The following is a 21060-nucleotide window of genomic DNA, read 5'->3' as shown; positions in this document are numbered from 1 at the left end:
TAACAACAACAGTAATATTAAAATTGAGCAGAGCCCCTGCATTGGGTTGGTATCAATGTTCAGGCCTAAAGTAAAGTGCAGAGGTGAAAGCAAAAGAGGTTGAGTAAGTGGTAGCATCAATGACCATTCAGAGAATGTTCCAGGGCTATCTGGATGACCCAACAGAGGTCTATGTGGATCAAAACCCATTGGTGTATTGGTATGGGAGGATGCGCCAATGGCCAGAGCTCAGAAGGCTGGTAATAAAGTATTTGGCTTCCCCGGTAGTCAGTGTATCTGCTGAGCATGTGTTCAGCCCAGCTGGCACAGTTGTCACAGTGAGAAGGACCAGTCTCTCACCTCAAAACATGGAGAGATTGACCATGATCAAATTGAACCAACACTTCATCCCACACCATTACACCATTTCTGAAATACCACAGGAGGAGGATGGGAGGATGAAGGTGATTAATACTCAAGTGTGTTAGATCATGATAATCAACTTCTGGGCAAACCACCTGAGTTTGAGGACAAACTCTACTTCTTTGACTGAGAGGAGGCTACCACAGAACTTTTTAACTAATTATCATCAAAGTGCTTTGCTAAAAAAAAAATATGGCTAGTGGAACATTATGTTTGTATCTGACTTATACAACCCTGCCATTTGTAGGCACATGCATGGTAGACTGGAGTTGGATCAGTGTGCAGTGCAGAATGATCCCCATTCGCTTCAAGGACATTGGAGATAACACCTGCCTCTTTCCCAAAAAATTCCCTGGCATCGCTGCCCCAGTAAAGAGTATTTTATTTACAACTCTGCCAAATTTCAATGTTTTGCGTGCATCAAAGAATAGATACAATTGTGTATCTACTGCCTACCACCTTGTTTGTTTGAAACAGGTAACTAGCTATTGCACCAATTAGTAATATATTATTGAGTGATTGTGATTAATGATTCATGTTTCATGTGGTGATAGACAGTGAGGGAGGGTGTTCAGCAAATAATTTGTACACTTGATTTCAAGGATCTGCAATGTTTGGGGCCAGATGGGTGATCATGTTTCCTGAAGGTGATTGGCCCTTTCACACTTATTAAGATTTACTTGCAGGTTCCACTACTTTTTTCATATTCTTCAGAGACCAGAACAGTCACTTTAGTTAACACACACAAATGTACATAAAACACTAAAATTCTGGCCTCTTCTTTTTTTTCAACAGCAGTGCACTACAGGTCTTGGGAAGGAGTTGGACGGATTTATTACTTGGTGTCAGGAGGAGGATGGAAGGACTCAGAGCAGGACGACTCAAACAGCCAGAATAAGGAAGGTATGAAGTACATCCACTTCAAAGGGAAACCAACATAATGATGACTCTGAGGCCTACTCATCTCTGTGAACTGGAGAGAGGTGTGTTTATTTTACGAAATGCTGCTGAATGTATTTGCTGGCTCAAATGTGAAACTCCTCATATGTGGTTGTGGTCAGGGGGCCTGTTGCTTGTAACCGGAGACAGCCATGCAATGCCACATCATCATCATCACATGATGCACGCACTCAGCTAAATGTTATGATGACAGTTGTGGGATTGATCAGCCAAGGTACATGCAGCTACTTTTCTGTGTTTGGTTGTAACTGCTCTCACTTCTCAGTTAATCGATTTGCCATGTATGATAAAATGAATAATTGTAGCAACTTATCCTCTGCCTCTGAGTATTGGTAGATTGTACACTTCTCATGAAGCTTACGTTTTGTAATTTTCCTTGATTCTACATTATAGTTTCTGTTTTACAATCCACAGGCCTCTTCTTCTGTATAAAAGGGGAAAGCTCCCTAACACTCCTGCTTAACGTACCCGACAGGTTCAGCAAGTAAAAAAAAGATTGACATTTTGAGGAGAATACAGATGCACCAATCAATTTGTCAAATTAGTATCATTTTTCTTTTAAGAATCATCATTTTAGAACTGTGTAGGTTCACTAATTAGACAGGGAGCCAGACTTCACACAATTTGGTCAGGGTTGTAGAGTAAACTTTAGCATGGACTTTTTGTGTCCCCTCACTGTGGGACCAGGTCCAAGATATCCAGACCTCTGTGCCTCTTACTACTTTTTTGAACACTTAGTACCCCTCATCTCATTGCCCCTCAAACATTACCTCCTGATTCCCCAACTATTGTAGTGTGCCAACCCATTTCAAGCCTTTCAGTGATCATAAGCAAACACCATTCCTATTTGCCATCCATTTGCATTCTCTCTGTAACCTAGGTTCTTCTGTCACTGTTCAGTCTGAAGTGGCCGGTTGGAAGCACATTGCTCATGTATCCAGGCACTTATCAGACCATACAACCCCTCCCAGCACACCCAGACTATACTCCATAATTTGTATTTTTTGAACATAGATGACAGAACATTTAGATGTATATTAACTTAGGTCTTCTGCAGCTGAAGGATTATTTCCCATGAATTTAACTGAACTGTGTCATACTAATTTCTTCATTATCTTCAACCACAGATTTATATTGATGTGCTACTCATGTCGCCCGATAAATATTATTGTTGTGTAGTGTTTGTCTTTGTCAACCCTTTCCTAAAATACTCTTTTCCACCCTTTCATCAAACCCCTAACCTTCTTCCCCCAGGCTGTGAGATTAATAGAGGTGAATTAATTTACACCATGAATGGATAACACACTTGGTAGGCAGATGTGGTGAGCGTGACATCAGCTTACTGGGGGATCTTCTATCACCTGAGCAATAGCCCACATCAGTCCCACTTACCCACCCACACATAAAAGGGATTTTGAACATCATTTGTCAACATCATTCAGGCTTTGTGTTGCGTAAATGCTTAATATTGTTGACTCCACACCTGAATATGGGTCCACTTCCACTGACTCGAGGATTTCATAACTTTAGTTTTACTTAAATAGTTCCCTATTGCTCAGAAGTTACTATTGCTAGTTTTTGTTATAGCATCCGGTATTCTTTTCTTTGTTGTGTCATGGTGGTAGTAGTCTGGTGACAGTCTTTGTAAAGTTATGATATACATATATACCCCACTAACTGTTTTAATTTCAATGTATTTGCTTGTGATGGATAATACTTTTGGTTAATCCTACAGTTGGAGCTCACCTAGGTGGGAGTGGGACCTCACTTGTTATGATGCCTTCCTTGTTAGCGTACTAGCCTGCTACTACTACCACCACCATTAAGAAGGCACTTTGGAAAACCCTGCAGTGAGATTTGGACCATAGAGAGAGGTAGCAGCCATCGCTTCGTATATTCAGGTAAGAGAACTATGGAGTGCAGTGAACTACTTTAATTAGTAAGTAACTGACTTTTTTTGCATATTTGACTTTCTTTCCTTGTTTATCTAGTTTGTTGTAGGCAATACAGGCAATGGCAGAATACCCAACCCCCTAATGGTCAATAATATAGTTACAGAGGGTAGTATGACATGGGTATAACTAACTGTGACTAACTGGTATGCATACATTTTTGTAAGCAAGCAGATTGAAAAACAGGCTGCGTGAAAACACAGCAATGTAAACTGAAAGTAAAACACAAATAGCTAAAATAAAGTAGAATCACTTTTCCCTTTTTCTTGTATTTGACAATAAAACCTACCCTCTCTACCCCCAATAGGCCCATATCTCTCTCCAAATAAATCGCCCCATCTCCAACCAATGTCCAAATAAATCTCAAAGTCCAAAGTAAGTTAACTCCCTTCCAATCCCCACCCTCTCCTCCCACAACAAAAATCCCTCCCACCAAAACAAAGAATGAAAAAGGGCAAGTAAAGGCATTTTCCATGCATCATGTGCTCCTCAAGCTTTGCTTCGATGTGTGCCATCCTGCGGCCTGGGTGTGCCAGATGCTGCAGGACAAGGCACTGAAAAAGATCGACTGAGCGGGGGGAGGGGGCAGCAGTGGTAGCGATGTTGTTTATGGGAGGCTGGAGGCACTGGAATCTGGCTGGAGGAACAGGGGCCCTGAGCAATGGCAGATGTCTCAGCCTCCTCTAGAGCCATCAGCTGTTGGTATTGTGTGATTGCGGATGGCATAAAAACTCTACTGCTACAGCCGGGCTGCTATCTCCTTGGGTGTAGGTGAACAAGCAGGAGTAGCTATCTCAAGAAAATTAACAAATGTAATAATATAAATTATAAACAGTGCTCTATGCAAGTACTTGATCAAAATTATAGCTGCACAGTAGAAGCATATTGCTGGTCCCCCAGGGCCATTGGAATTAGATTTGATTATGACTCACAGGGACATTTGTTACAAACACATTCATCATATAAACACATTGACTGCCTGAAAGGAATTAAGGCAGAATTACAGCACACCAGGTTTAAAAAACGGTTCTTTTTTTTCCTTTTTAAGGATTTTCAAGTAAAAAACTAAACAGACAATTTATGTGGAAAAATTAAAATAAATTGGCTCTCATTTACGAATAGGGCATTATGTACTATGAAGTACAAGTATTCTTGTGCTAAATTAATGGAGTCATCCTAGCTAATGCATCAGCTACTCTCTGTAGTCTACAGCTGGTGTAGCTGTAACAGACAATTATCTTACTTTAATTCCGATGGCCCTTTTCTTCTCCAAATGCCTTTCAATTCTGCCCTCACTCCTAAGACAGAGATGAATAATAATGATAGTACATCACACACATCGCATATAAAATGTGGATATCCTGTCTGTCGTAAGTAGATGGTGATAAAACCTGACACTGTCTTACAGGGAAAGGATCAGGATAAATTGATTGTATTTAGCATGTTTGTCACAGAGAATCCCATCTGCAAAATTCAAAATCAAGCACTTAGTCCCGCTTTACTCCCTGGCCTTGCCCTCCACCACAAATAATTTCCAACAAATACATTTGCTTCGCACTAAGCAAAGGAAACTTAACTTACTCTTGCAGGGTAAGTTAGAGGGATTAGACTGGGTAGGTAGAGGTTTTGCAATAGAATAGTGGGGTGTCACTGATCATCATCATTTGCATAAGCTTTGGATTATTCAGTCACTTTAGTTGACGAATGTCAAAAGGGAAAATATTGAACAAATGTAAATCCATTATGGAAGCCATGAAATATATGAATCACTTTCCGGAAAAATGTGGCACATGCCAATAATGGATTTCAATTTTTTGGGTAGGCTTGGACAGAATTTTGGAAAGAATATATTAGTGAAGTATTATGAGGTGACTGAGTGGGTACTGGAAGAGAAGGAAAACACACTCTGTTTTCGGTTTGCAGTGCATAGAAAAATGGTGCATTAACTGAAGCAGGCATACATTGCACAGCCAACACTGAAGTGTCGAATTGAACCAGGCTGCAGTTAGGTCATGAGTGTTGAAATGCCATTGGCAGTGGGGTGAGGAATGATGATGGGTGGGATAAAGATCTGCCTCGATTAACAAAAACAGTGGGTCAAATGAGTAGACAGACAATTAAAATTCACCCCACTTTGAACCAAAGCTTTGAAAAATCAAGCAAGTGAAGAAGGTAAGCACTTTAGAAAGCTCATGAAATTAAATTCTGACTACTATTAAGTCAGATCAGGCACATATGCACTTTAATCGGCATAGGATGTTGAGGTTCATTGTAATTGACAATCTAGGTAGCACTTTAGAAAACGGATGCACTTTCAAAATTGGCCTAGTGCTGACATTGGTTACATGTTTGCACTTTAAGGCTCTGATCACTTTTAGTGATTAAAAACAAGAAGGAGGTACTCTTTTTCAACTGGAAAAGGGAGGGGGTGTATAATACCACAAAAATTAAAGAGCTCCCTTTCCCTGCTTTTTTGTACAAAATGAGGCTAAGTGCCTCTTACAGTTCTTAATGTGAGATATTTACCATTCTATTTTTTATTTAGTCGGTCTAAAGTAGGTTACCAAAAAGGAATTTATTCTGTATTTCAAAACAACATTAATAACAATTAAAACAGGAAAAACCAGGACATTTAGAGTATATTCATTATCTATTTTATTTGCTAAAAAGCGTGAATTCATTGCACACAACACATCATTACAAACATATCAATTTTCATATAATAAAAATAAATCAATTACAATAAAGTAGAAAATTGTTTAAAAAGTTCTGTCGACGCGGCGTTATGGTGTTCAGATGAAGATCGTCACCTTCTTCAGGACTATACTTTCAAATTAAAACATCTGAGTGGGAGCATAAATATGGTGTTATTCTCTATCTTCACCTAATGTTCATATTACTATACCTCTTTAATTTTTGTAGTCTGATCACTTTTAGCGCATTAGACACTTTATGCACTCTTTGCACTTTTATTTGATGTATTAAGTTTATTGTCTGGAAAAGAAGGTGGGTGTGATGTTTAAGAGTACTTTGAAGGTGGTCTCTTTCAATGTCGACAGGCCTAACAATAAGAAGAAATTAAGTCCAACTGGGGCTGTCGCTGTGTTTCTTTCAGCTGTTTCTATAGTTTGAAATCTAAGTTCTTTGTACCTAGACACACTTGGGTATTAGCACATGTTAGAAATGAAATTTTCATTTCATTTCAATAGTTGCCTGGGTTATAGCTGAGAAACCTTTAGTGGTTTTACTGCGGGAAACTCAAATTCCAGCCAGAAAGCTTTTGGAGTTTTCTATGTTTAAAAGCTGGGTCGGCTATAGAGGCTTCTTGTCCATCGAGGCTGCACATCATGGTACTGCATTTTGTTGGGCCAAGAGACTGGGCACTGAAGTGCTGGATTTTGCTAGTGATAAATATGGATGTTGGTGCTGGGTAAATTATTTGGTGCCTTCTAATCCGCTCACGTTCGTGATCCTGTATTCCCCAGTAGAAGATAACAGTGGGCCTTACGAGGAGCTTTTTCAGTCACTATTGCAAGTCCCAGGGGAGTTTATTATGGGAGGGGATTTTTGTTTTTTGCAGAACCCTAGAATAGATAAGTCAAATTGAAAAAGCTGTTAAAGCCTACAGTTGCGATGGTTTTACAGCATTATCAAAAAACCCTGGCAGTAATTAGTCCTTGGTGGGAGGTCTTTCCAACAAAAATAAAATATACATGTTTTTCAAGACGATTCCATAGTTCTTCTTGTACAGATTTTTTTTACTTTAGAAAGCCCTGCATTTTAAGGCTAGTGAATGTTCCCTTACACTTCTTCAGACCATGTAATTCTTTCCATGGAGGTATTGATGGATATATGTAGTCTACGAATCAGGAGAAAGGTTTTTAATAAACAGTACTTACAGGAGGAATAATAGGTACGAATATGTAAAGATGAGATAAAGGAATTTCTTTATTAGGCATCATGGCTCTGCTCCCCCAAGTGTAGTGTGAGATGCTTTGAAAGCATATGTAAGGGAGATTGTGGTGGTGAAGGATGAGGCAAATACTAGAAGTGCCAGACAACAAAAGCAGATCTTGGAAAATACTGTACAGGATAGGCAAGTGACATTTCTAAGACATCCATTGATGGTTAATAAGGCCAAACAGGCATTAAGTGATTTGTATTTTTCTAAGTGTGGTGCATTGAATCATGCTCATATGCAGAAGGTTTATGAGGAAAGTCATTTTATGGGGACATTTCTAGCCTGGCAGGCATGAGATCAATCTGCAAGTAACACGATTCATGCTTTAAAGTGCCCAGTTTCTGGGGTTAGGTGAAAGGAGCAGGGGAAATTGGGCGAAATCATGCTTGAACATTATAGACAGATTTATAGTCAGAATCAAGTGGTTGATAAAGATCCTCTAGGGAATTTTTAGCGGGCTTAGTATCCCTACTTTATCTAAGGAAGAATTGGAAAATATTGTCCGCCGTGCTTCTGGAGCTGCTTGTGGTGGTTAAAAGCCTCTCAAATTGTAAGCTATGTGGCCCTGACAGCATCTTGGTGCAATTATTTAATCTTTTTTTATAGTGCTGGCTGACTACCTCTCATTGGTTGTCAATGCAATGGTGGAGGGCGGTCCTATACTGGCTTAATTTAGTATGGAAAAACATGGTTGTCATTCTAAAAAAAAGGAAAATATGGTGAAGATCCAAACTCGTATTGTCCAATTAACATTGCTGAATTCAGATTATAATATAATTATAAATCTATTAACTAATAGATTTAATTTAATAGTGGCAAAAGTGATCCATCAGAACGGTTTTATTGCCTGATGTCAGCTGGCCGAAAATATGCACTATTTAGCTGAGGCATTAGACTATTTTTCAGTTAATTACATCAGCCATAGTTCTCCTATAAAATGCAGAAAAGGCATTTAATCTTGTGGTCTGGAAAATGCTTTTTTTGTATTTTAGCCAAGTTTGAGGATCCTTCTCAGACCACGAGGTTGATATGTAAGACATATCTGAATGCTGAAGCCAATATCATAGTTAATGCTACAGAGGTGGGTAAATTACAAGTTAATCGCAACACCTGACAGGGGTGTCCCTTATCGCCGGTTCTGTTTGCTTTTATTGAGCCATTGGCAATTGTTGCGATTAGGGAGAACAGAACTATTCGTCCACCCATTGAACAGGTGGGATGATAAAATTATATGCCGATGACATCATGCTGATTCTTCACACTAACAAATGCTTGCAGGAGAAAGCATTTGAGACATTTTTGTTATATATGAGTTGGGGTGGGGCTATAACATTAACAGAAATAAATCCTGAAATTATTTTATGCGGCTGTAATTTGGACAGAATACTCCCAGATATTGTTTCCTGTGTGAATGATCAGCCAAAGAGGTATTTGGGCATTAGATACTCTTCAAAGATTGAAGATTCATATGATATCAATTTTGCCCCATTCATTTTAAAAATACAGGCTATGTTTGCAGGGTGGAACTTGCTGCCTCTAATTATATTTGGGAGTGTTGTCTTGATTAAAATGTCGATTCTTCCACTGTTTAATTTTCTTTTTTCAGCCACTCCCTGTGTTTTAAAAGTTTTATAAGAAAGTGGATTCTATGTTTACATCATTCATTTGGCAAAATACAACTGCCAGATTAGCAATAGGCACTTTATATGAAGAAGGGTGGCTTGGCACTTCCCAATTTGAAGGATTATTATTTTGCATATTTTGCACAGCACATGTCCAGATTTAATGTGAAACTGAGATCAGGCGACATTTTGAAGAACTATTTTATTCAGCTGGTTCCTAATAAATATGATATGCGTGATTGCTAAAATTAACAGTCACCTAAAAAAGTACTCTCCAAAAGACAGAAGTGGTTTTTAAGACAGAAGTGTTTTTTTAGCAGTTGGAAGGATCTTTATAACCCCCCATATTAATGCTGTTACACCTTTGTCACAATTAGTTGGGGATTCCGGCACTATGTTGGATTCCGACTAGGGACTGATTCTGATGTGGTTAAGAAGACCTACTAACGGCATTTGCTCCATCCAAATCGCATCGGGAATGTGTCTTTCCAACAGACGCGGAAGGGTTTCCAACCGACCAAGTACGATGTGAGTTAGGCGTTAGGAATATCCCAATACAAACCCAACGGCATTTGGAATGACCGTGCCATATGGAGCAGAATTGTATCTCTCTACGGGGCGTGTTTCCAAACGACCGAGTACAATGATGGATTTGGACAGCCTTTCTGAATTGTGCAGTCGGACTTGAATCAGCAGTTGGAATCAGACTTTGGGGGCCCATCGTGGTCCCCCCTGCACCTGAAGCCTTCCCAATCTGGCCTGTGGGGTTACCCATGAGTCTTCCCTTTCCAGCCATGCACAGTGTGGCAGGCACCAGGGAGTGCCCACCACAGGGTGTCCGATTTTCCCCAGCCACCCCATTCTTCAATGGAAGCCTTTGCATTCGGTCGGAACAAAGGCTCCCATTGAAGTCATTGGGAGTCCAACCAAATCGAATCTGGATGCATCCAGATGCATCATACTCGGCCGGTTGGACTCTCCTGATCCGATTCGGTTGGAAACCATTCCAAAACCCATTAGGTCGGGAAGTTTTCCAAACCGCATCGGAATTGGGCCCTTATTGTGAAAATGGGACAGAGTTGGGTTTATGAAGGTAGCTGGCTTAATGGACCGGAGAAAGGTGGAAAACCCTACTGGAATTTTGTGAATCAGTTCAAGGTGATATTTAGCTCCTCATCTCCTTTAGTGTTTTGGTCAGTATATTTAACAATTAAGAGTGGACAGATTTGGGGCAGTAAAAAAGTGGTAACAGCATTAGTGGAAGCTCCCAACCATAAGCGGTCTGGCCAATGGAAAAGGTTGCTTGCCTCCATGAAGGCCCCAAATCTCTGCCAAATGGCAATTGATAAATGGGAGATGTACAAAGCGTTGGAGTTAACGAAAAAGATGAGGGATGAAAATAATATATTGTATTTTAAGGTCTTGAGAGTAGCCAATTGGCACAGACTGTTATTTTGCAGTAAGTGGCTTCTTTATAGAACCCCACATTTTTTAGCACAGGGTAACCCCAGGATGTCAAGTCACTGGTTTAGATGTAATTCAGGGGCTTTCTCAAATTGGTCGTATGTAATTGGGCTGTGTGTCCCTATTCAAAAATTTGTGAAATAAATATTTGAGTAGTCAGAGAAGGCTTGGCAGATAAAATGTAGCTCCTAGTATATGGTGGGTAGTTTTGGGATATAATCCTACTATTCGATTAGGTCCCAATTTAGAGAAAAATATTGCTAGTTGTAGTGGCTAGATACTTATTACTTCAAAGGTGGTGATCGCAGTTGATCCCCACAATAGGGGAATGGGTGTTGTAAATGAAGCAGCAAATATTAAACAGTGGTCTTATGCTCTGCATTGTGGGGAGGACTAGGAAATTTGATACATTTTGGGGGCAGTTTATGAAAGAAGCCTTGGGGTAGGTTAAAGAGGTTGGCTGTTTTTTTAAAATGATTAGTATAAGTATTTAAATTGCTGGTATATAGGTATCATGATCAAATGCTTTTGTCGCGGTTTTGGATCTCAATAAAAAAAAATTTAAAAAGGAGAATGGCTATACAAATTATTTAATTTTGCTATAAAGATCTGCAGATGTTGCATACTGTAGTGCTCGTTTCATAAACTTTTATTCTGTAACAAATCATGTAACCATAAAAAGTACAGGAATAAAATATTGTAGTACATATTAAAAATCAAATGCATGTTACATTAAAAACAGTAAGAATACGTTAAAACCATATTTTAAAACAGTTCATTGGGATACAAGACAAATGTACTAAAATATTTCAGAGATTACAACGAATTTTTAGACATGATTTTAAGAAGCAGGCAACGCATTTGGCAGAATATTGAGAGTCCAGGAACTGCAAAGCTAAATAGGCAGGCCGACAAGTTCTCAATCCCAGTTTCCGAAGTAAAGGGATGATCCAGCGCTTGCGAGGAATCTCATAATATCTGCAAAACAGTATTACATGAATTGATGATTGAGATGATATACCATCGCAAGTGCATTTCATGAGGGTATGCGACCAGTCCTTTGCTGTTGGAAAAGTAACTAGGCGGAAAAGGGAATCAAAGCGAAACCTAGTCAAAACGTACTTTTCGTGGTTAGTTAGGTGGTAAGATAAATATGGCTGAATTCCCAAAACAGTCTGGACAGACAGAATCTGTACATTTGAAGTTTTCGTGACTTCCTGTGTAAGGCGTAGATCTCTCAGATGGCTTAAACACAGTTTTTTCAGATCTTTCCTGGTAATATCTACCAGTGAGCAAGGGTCTGAGAAATAAGATGTACGATTCAAGTCTTTAAGGAAGTTAGAGACATAAAAAAGCCAGGGGATTTTATTCCAGTTTGCCAAGGACAAGCAGTCAGTTATCAGAGAACGGGTAAGATGACATTGCTCTTTAGACCAAATACGATGCCTTAACAGAATCGGCTGGCATTTGATGTTATCTGTCAGGTAATCAATACCTAGCTTGACATGGCAACCGTACGTTGGCGCACTTTGTGGTAGAGCCAAAAGATATTTTAAAAACCCATTCTGGACTGTCTGGAGAGTGGCTGTAGCAGCGTAGCCCCATACCCCTGCTCCATAGGTTGCCACTCTGTGACATTTGGCATGGTACATTTTTAGCAACTCTCCTGGGGCTGGTTTACCCAGTTTCCTAGAAAAGGAAACTAGGGCGGAGGTTGCTCTTTGGAAGAGTAGCTTTTTACTTGACATGGCTTGTTTCCAAGAAAGTTTGTCGTCAACTAAAATTCCTAAATAGGGTTATTCTCTAGTGCGTTCCAACCTGACTTGGTCTATAAAAATTGACTTAGGGTTCTTCGCCTTGGGGCCAAGATGCATTACGAAAGTTTTGTTTTTATTTACTTCAAGGCCTAGGGAGAGCATGAAGTGGCAATACTTATTTAGCTGTTTCTGTAGCTGGTTTAATGTTCTGGCTAGGATTACTGAATCATCCGCGTATAACAAAGCGGTAATGGGGCGTTGTTTGATAGATGGAAGGTCCTGGCAGCCTTCAAGCATGGCAACTTCCAGGCCGTTAGTGTATAAATTAAAAAGGAAGGGGGCCAGGACACACAGCCACTCCTTTGACAACAGGAAATGATGGTGTTAATTCTCCGCCGATCCCATATCTGACGCACGCGGTAGCGTCAGAGTAGAGTTCGCGGAGAAACCGAATGAGAGGGGGATCTACCCCCAAATTGCCAAGAATAGACCACAGCTTGGAATGGATAACGCAGTCAAATGCTGAACTAAGGTCAACATAGACTAGGTAAAGGTTGCCTTTTTTAGCCCCCACATATTTACCAATTAGAAGACCCAAATTCAACGCTTGTTCTACAGTGCCGAGGCCCTCCTGAAAACCATACTGGAGATCGGTCAAGATGTTATTAGAGGATGCCAAATCCTGGAGGCGTTCCAGGACCAGCCGGCCAGCGACTTTCCCCAAGGAATCCAGGAGGGAGATAGGCCTGTAGCAAGCGGGGTTGTTACGATCACCCTTCTTAAATATAGGGAGCAGAATAGAGGTGGACCATGAATCTATTAAGCCAGTTTTTGTAGTTGCTGACATGACCTGGGTAATAAGGGGTGTCCAGAGTTCTGGATTATATGTAAAGATATCCAGCGGGACCCCGTCCGGTCCAGGGGCTCATACTGTATTGCAGTGCTGCCTAAAGTTTATTTTCATTTCTAATTCCATGGTCAGCAAGGGTAGCCAGAAAGTGACATATCATATATACCGTATACAAACTTGTGTCTTCCTATTTTATTAGCCCTTAAATGCATCATGTATTCTTCGAGTTCAAAAGTTTTAATTTGTTGTTTCCAGAAAATCAAAACACAAATATGACACATACAATACAATAAGGATGTAAACTACATTTTGAGGTGGTAAAATAACAATCTATACATTGTAGTTCGTGTTACATGGCATACACTATGGTAACTTAGTTGTAGGGCTATAGGAGCCACCTTAGACACGCCTTTGTTATACAATAAAGAAAAATAAATAAAGTACAAAAATACAAAAGCACAGAATACAGCAAATATCTTGAGAAGGAGAAAGAATAAGAATACCGTGACATCAGAAATGCAATTACAGGTATGTATCTATTGGGCTAAAGTGTTAAGTGACATTATTGCCTACTAGTGTAGTGTATCGAACAAGTGTAAACGTCATCCCTTTATGGGGGTTTATGTGAATTGAAGTACAGGTCAGGCTGCTCCACGTGTATGATGGGAGGCTTCCACGGTGAGTTCTGGAGAGCAGTGTTGTCAGCACCCCTTAGGTTAGAGACCCAGTTTAGTCAGCCCTTGTAGGACGCCTTTCGCGTGTCTTTCAAGTTAATCAGTACAATCTTAACCGCTGCTGTCAGAAGTAGGTCTAGGAGTGCCCTATCCTTGTTGTTTAGTGAATCTACCATGAGGAAACCAAATGTCAGTGTAGATAGTTCCCTTTTGTGGGAGCATGAGAATAATTCAGAGATAAAATTGAAAACACTGTCCCAAAACGGTTTTGCACATTTGCAAAATAGTAAAAGATGGGCTAGGTCACCTTTCTCCTCCCTGCAATTCCAGCAATTAGGGTCATCCCGAATCTTGTGTGAGTGTAACCAGGCTGGTGTCCAGTAAGCTTTATTTAGTAGCCAACATTTTGTCTGTGAAAGGGCTGGAGAAATGTTGTCCCTCGAGACAGAGCACCATGTTTTTGTCCAGTCGTCTTCTGTTAACAGGAAAGAGGAAAGTGATTCCCACAATGTTATGAGCTTCTTATTGAGGGCAGTTTGTTTGGGACAGATTCGTTTGTAGATTCAAGAGACCTGGTGTCCCAACCTATTAATCCTCCCCATGTATTGTGGTAGGGGAGGAGGTAAGGACTTTAGTTTTGCTTTTGTTAGTGCTGCCTTTATTTTTAAAAAGTTGTAAAACTTCAGGGGATCCAATTTGTGTTTAGTCTGTATTTCTTTAAAATGTAATGGGTAAGCTGTGTTCAACAGTTGGTATGGGAAAAAGATACCACTTTCGATCCAGGACTTAAAATTTAGTGAGTTCCCTTTATACACAATATTATGGTTATCCGAATGGGATTCGCGATTGGATCGGCGGATGCTGGTTACCAGTTTTTTTATCCACTTTTAATAGCGCAGACTTTGTGTTTTTAAAAATGGGGTTTGAACATGTGACTTTGGTAAAATTTGAGGTGAGAAGGGCTGCTGAGGCAAGGTTATTAAGTGATAATTTTTCAATTGTAAGCCAAACTGGGGTGTACTCCTCCGGAGGCACGAGCCAATATGATCCTTGTTTAGCTAGGAATGCTGTTTGGTAAAGATTGAAGTCTGCTTGGTTGACCCCCCCCCCCCATTGATTTATCTAATCTGAGTTTTTTCAGGCCTATTCTAGCCCTTTTACCTTGCCATAAAAAATTTGATATAAGGGTGTCCAACTTGCGGCGGAAGTCCTCAGATAGTATTAAGGGGAGCATGGTGATTGGATAGTTTACTGATGGCGTGATCATCATCTTGATGGTCTCAATTCTGCCCCACCACGTGATGCACCTTGGGGACCATGCTTCAAGGAGGCCTTTGATTTTCCCAAGGGTGGTAGAATCATTTTGTTGTAGTGACTCTAAAATATCGTTGCCGAATTCCATCCCGAGATATTTGATAAATCCCTGATACCATGTCAGGCCTGAGTCACCCAACCTCTCGGGTGCAGTGGATGTTCAAGGGCTTAACTTTGGATTTGTCTCGGTTTAATGTATAACCTGAATGGGATGAGTACATTTCTATTGTACTCATCAGGGCTTTAATGGAGGAGCACGGGTCCTCTGTGACTATGAGGATATCATCCGCGTATGCGGCTAATTTTACCTGAGACTCACCAAACTTTATTCCTTTGAGGTCTTTGCTACGCTTAATATCTTGTATTAGTGGCTCCAGTGCTAGGAGAAACAGGGCAGGGGAGAGAGGGCAACCCTGTCTTGTTCCTTGCTCCAGTGTAAAGGCATCCGATAGGGTTCCGTTGTTCGCTATGCGGGCTGTAGGGTCTGAGTACATAGCCATTACCAAGTTTATGTATGAATTACCTAGATTGAAGGACTCCATGGAGTGTCTCAGGAATGACCACGGCACCCTGTCAAAAGTTTTCTTCTGCGTCCAGGGTGATGGCTATGGATGGGTCAGGCTTTATCTTCGCCTGCTCTAGTATGTGGCATCGAAGCCACGTATTGTCATTAGACATTCGATATTTGAGGAAGCCAACCTGGGAATTGCTTATTAATTTAGGGAGCACTTCATTTAGCCACATGGCTAGTATCTTTGCATATAATTTGCGGTCTATGTTGATCAATGAGCTTGGCCTGTAATTTTTTGGCACGAGAGGGTCCTTTCCTTCCTTCAGTATGACTATAATGTTGTCTTCCCTCATTTATTTCACAGTACGTACCTCTCTAGCTATGGCATTGAATACTTTTAATAATATAGATTGATGGGTACCATTGAATGCCTTATAAAAGGAAGTGGAGATGCCATCTGGGCTCAGGGCTTTACTACTTTTAAGAGATTTAATAGAGGTAGTTAGTTCTTCATCAGAGATGGATTTCCCTAGTGTTGCATTGTCTGTTTCTGATAGTCTTGGTAGGTTCAGCGATTCTAAATATCTGGTGCATTCTTCTGAATTTAATGCTTGATTACTTTTATATAGATTCTAATAGAAGGATTGGAAGGCTTGCAGGATCTCTTTTTGTTTAGTTTGGGTATTATTATTGGAATCCTTTATCAAGAAAATAGTGAGCTGCCACTGTTTATGTTTGAGGTAAGAGGCTAGTAACTTGCCCACTCTGTTTCCCTCGCAGAGTTTGAGTGCCTTGAATTTGTTGATCCACACTCCCGCTCTCTTGCTTACAATTTTGTTATATTGATATTTTTTCTTAACTAGTTGATCTAAGATATCTTTGTGATCTATCGCCTTGGCGTGTGAAGATTCTAGAAGTTTAATTTATTTTTCAGGTGTATCTAGTTCTGAATTTAGGTTTTTATTTATTTTCGCCTTGAAACCAATGATAGTTGCCTTTAGTGCGTCCCACAATGTGAAGATGTCTGTGTCTGGCAGATCGTTATGTTTGATGTAGTCCTGAATTGCTTTTACAATCGCTTCTTTGTCTACTGGATTAGAGAGTACCTCGTCATTGAACCGCCACCTTTTCAGTGGGATTATGGAATGGGTACCTGCTAGTTTGGTGTTAATACAGGAATGGTCAGATGCTAGTTTAGGGGCTATATCCGTTTGGTCTATGAGGTCTGTATAGGTACCAGAGATTAAAATGTAGTCAATCCTAGTGTAGGAATTGTGCCGGGCTGAGTAGAATGTATAGTCCCTTGTGTCAGGGTGTTGAAGGCACCATGAGTCCTTCAGATTGAACTTTGAGCAAAGTTTATGGAGCACTTCATGTGAACGTGTGGACTGGTACCCACATTTTGACTGATGGTCAACAAGGGGGTCTAAAGGTAGGTTAAGGTCACTGCCTACTATGATGAGGTCCTCTTGGGGAAAGCTCCCTATTGTAGATGAGATATTTTTCCAGAAGTCGGGCTCATCGGAGTTAGGGCCATATACGTTAAGGACTTGTATTGAATCATTTTTAGAGTGCGTGACTAACATCCTCACTTCGTTATCATGTGTGTGTGAGACAGTGGTGATGTTGTATTTTCTGGCTATAAGGGTAATGACACCTCTTTTCTTGTGGTCTGCGGGTGAGCAGGAGATATGTGATATCCAGTTGTGTTTAATGAAACCAGCATCTTCCTCTGATAACTTCGTTTACTGAAGGAGTATAATGTCACCTTTGGTTTTTGCTAAGTAATCAAATATTTTCTTACACTTAACAGGATGGTTAAGTCCCTTCACATTCAGGGAGACAAAATATTTAGGTCTTCTGCAATAACTTTAGCTTGAGACATCAGGCAAACTCGTAATCGTTAAATGAAACAATCAGTCTGAGTAGTCTATTGAGTGGATGTATAGCACCGCCCTCGGAGTCTGGATATCGGTATTTTAGGATACTGTTGAGGGTCAACTGGTAAGTCTGTTATACAAGAAAGAGAAAACAACCACAAATATTGTAACCCTCTGTCCCTACCCCCTCCCCCTGAAAAATGTGGATGCAGGAGCTGCGACGGCAGGTCCATCTACCAGAAACTAGGAGGGTATTGAGCTGATTCTAGTTTCATCTGGAATAATTCAGAATGAAATGGCGCCAAGTCATTACCAGTGTAGTAATGGAGCATTTGACTAAGTTTGAACACCTTAAGAAGTATAACCGCCAATGGTAAATATAATTAGTTATATTGCTAAACAGCAAAACACAAGTGATATAGCGAGTGACGGAATCTAGAAAAATTATGTTGTAACATCTAACTTTAAATGGAACCTTGTATAAAACCTATTATTATAACTCTGCAACAAAGATTACGTCAGTTTAGCAGTTAAAGAGATGAAACGGTAACAGTCACCCAAAGAATATCAAGGCTTCTGTTTGTTTGAGGTCCCTGTGGATAGATCCATTTCTTGTTTTGGAGCTGCTTCTAAGTGATTCATTAGGTCTGTGGGGTTAGTGAAGAAGTACGGTTTGCAGTTTTCAAAGATCTTGCATTTGGACAGGCCTGCGAATGAGAATTGAATGTTCCTATCTCTCAGTTTGTCTCTCAGCATAAGGAACCCCTTTCTTATGTCTACGGTCTCCTTGGAGTAGTCTTGTGTAAAGTTGATTCGATGGACTTCCCAAGATACTTGATGGTTTTTCCCTAGCGAAGGTTAGGATAGCCTCCGTATGTTGGTAGTATAACGGTTTACATAATTTTCGGCGATTTCCTTTTCTCTTTGAGGAATTGAATGTTGGAATCCTATGCGCCCTGTCCATTTCTAAGCCATGTTGAAATTTTATTCCAGTGACCATGGGTATCCAGGATTACAAAAATGCCACACATGATACCGCAGCATCCTTTGAGCCCTCCGGAATACCCAAGATGCGTATGTTCCCCTTTCTGTTTCGGTCTTCCAACTCAGCTACGTGTCTTTTAAGGTCGCTTGTGGCTTCTCAGAGGTGTTTTATTTCTTTGCTTGTTTGGGTTGACACATCTTCAAAGTCGCTTATTCTTTGCTCTGCGTCGGTAATTTTGGAGTTCATTATATTCATGTCTGCCCGGATGGCGGTGAGTTCTAGCTGCATAGAGTCAGTATTTTGTTTCGGCGATTTTGCGAGGTCGTGTACTACGCCTAGTTTCCTTAGAATCATGTCCATTGTGCTATTTAGATCTGGTTTGGCTTTGATTGGAGAGTGTGAGATGATGGGTTATGCTTTTGACTTATTAAATGAAGCTCTGGATTCTTTGTCAGCCATCTTGACGTAGCCACTTGTCAGACTGATTTGAAGTGGTTGATATGCACCGAGGTGCAAGTATTTTTTCAGACCGGGATCTGCAATCTGTATTCGCTTGAAGCTAGCAACAGTATTAAATTAGAGGTTGTCTCAGAGTTTAATCTCTGTTTATGCTGATTGTGGAAGTGGTGTAGTATAGCTGGTTTATAGGCACTGCTGGCTGAGTAGGAGCTTGTCATGGGTTAGCCCCCTCTGGTCTGATCTGACTTGGGTTCTGTTATGCCTCCCAACCTCAAGGTATATCCCACGATTACGAGGAGGGAGCCTGCTATCAGGGATCGTTAGTGAGTTTCCACAGTAGGGTTCCACAGGAGGTCAATTTAATCAGTGATCCGTTTGTAGAGACCTGGTGAACTCTTCCTCGCTCCAGGGCCGGACTGTCTACCGGGCGTTTTATGTGCTGCAAGCTGGGAGCTTATTTCACGGCGGTGGGCGCCTATTTTTGTGATGGAGATCTGCATGTGCTTCTAAATCAACATAGCAAAAGGGATGGTTTTAAGTACACACAGGTCCCCATCCACAAAATCAGCCCCCAGCACCAAAACGCCCAGTAGCCAGGCCAGCCCTGCCTCTCTCACTTGCTGCCAGTGGTGCTGGTGTAAAGGCTCATGGTGGCTCTGAAAATGCGATGTGGTGCGCAAGAGTTTTGGTGCGTGTAAATCCAGTGACCTGTGTACAGACCCCCAGGAACTGGCTGTTGCGTCCCCCTATTTACCGTACCTTTGCAATTGGCACTCGGAGAGTCTCAGCAGAGGCAGAACAGAGGTAGTGTGAGGGACCTCAGCGGTACAGGTGCCCGCAGTGGTTTTGGCTGTGGCGCACTATTTTAATGCCTGTTGGGCCCATTTCCCTTATTCATCATTCATTGTCCAACCCTCAGCAGACACGGTCAATGGATGGTCAATGGGCCTCAAAATACCCTCAGGGGGCAGTTCCGGCATGTGGTTGTATGGGATTCAGACCTCGGGATGCCATTGCAGAGACAGCAGGCAGCATGAAGTGTAGAGTTGGCTGGTACGTGCTACTTCCCTCAGAACTCGATCATGCGCCCACCATTTTAGATCAGGCTTTGTTAAGTGATCCTACAATATTACCCTTAGTGTCAGGAGATGCTGGGTACCAATGAAAGCTAGAAGACTTTAATATTTGTGCCCAGATATGCGCAGGGTAATACTGGAATTGTTTGTCTTAGCGGCTCTATGGGGGTGAGATAGTGCTGATCGTGCTGATCGCGGCTGTCAAGGAAGCCATAGCAGGGTCAGGCAGAACGTATGGCAGCCGGTTAACATGGATCTCCCCACTTCATAGGGGTTGTAATGTTAGTAATTGGCCCACACCTTCATGGCTCAGGGAGATCTACTGGGCGAGGTAGTGTGAAGCTTCTGTTTTCAGTCGCTTCGTGTCTCTCACGGACTTCCCGGTCGTCTCGTCCCGATCGTCTCGATCGGAGTCGCCATTTTGTGGAGCTCGAGTAGGGTGGGACACGCTCGCCACACTTCAGGTTTGCTGATCAACCGAGCGTTCGGTGTGAGGTCCTCACATCACAACATATGCCGCTTGTGGTTAGAGGCAGGAAACTAGCGTCCTTTTCAATATCCGCTCATTTTTGTCCCAGAAAGGCGCTTAAATCGCTCTTCCCGATGTCGAGCGGAGGAGTTAGGCAGCAATTACCTCTGCCGTCCAAGCCACCCCCCTGCATCATGTATTTTTATCATAAAATATGTTTATAAAAGTAATACACTTGGCTGCTTGTTTCCTGCCGACCCTGCACTCCAGAGGATACTTTGGACATTCCACCTCTACGCCTCGCGGAAACCGCTCCGCGGGTCCCGCATCGCAGGGGGGCGCTCCTGTCATCTGTTGAAAGCTGGTTGCTGGGGTTTAACAGGGGCTGAGGGCTGCGAGCGAAAGGGCTGGACTCCATATCCCAGGAGTCCCAGGAAGCCGCGCCCGCTCCACCTGGGCTGCTCTCCCTCACCGCCCCGCCCCCACCGGACTGGGGATTAAATACCGGATTGCCCTGCATCTCGGGGGACCACTTGGCTGCTTGTTTCCTGCCGACCCTGCACTCCAGAGGATACTTTGGACATTCCACCTCTACGCCTCGCGGAACTTGCTCCGCGGGTCCCGCATCGCAGGGGGGCGCTCCTGTCATCTGTTGAAAGCTGGTTGCTGGGGTTTAACAGGGGCTGAGGGCTGCGAGCGAAAGGGCTGGACTCCATATCCCAGG

The sequence above is a fragment of the Lissotriton helveticus genome, chromosome 8 (assembly GCF_964261635.1).
Source record: "Lissotriton helveticus chromosome 8, aLisHel1.1, whole genome shotgun sequence".
In the NCBI taxonomy this organism is placed as follows: Eukaryota; Metazoa; Chordata; class Amphibia; order Caudata; family Salamandridae; genus Lissotriton; species Lissotriton helveticus.
The sequence above is the reverse complement of the archived record's forward strand: the minus strand, read 5'-3'. Positions refer to the sequence as shown.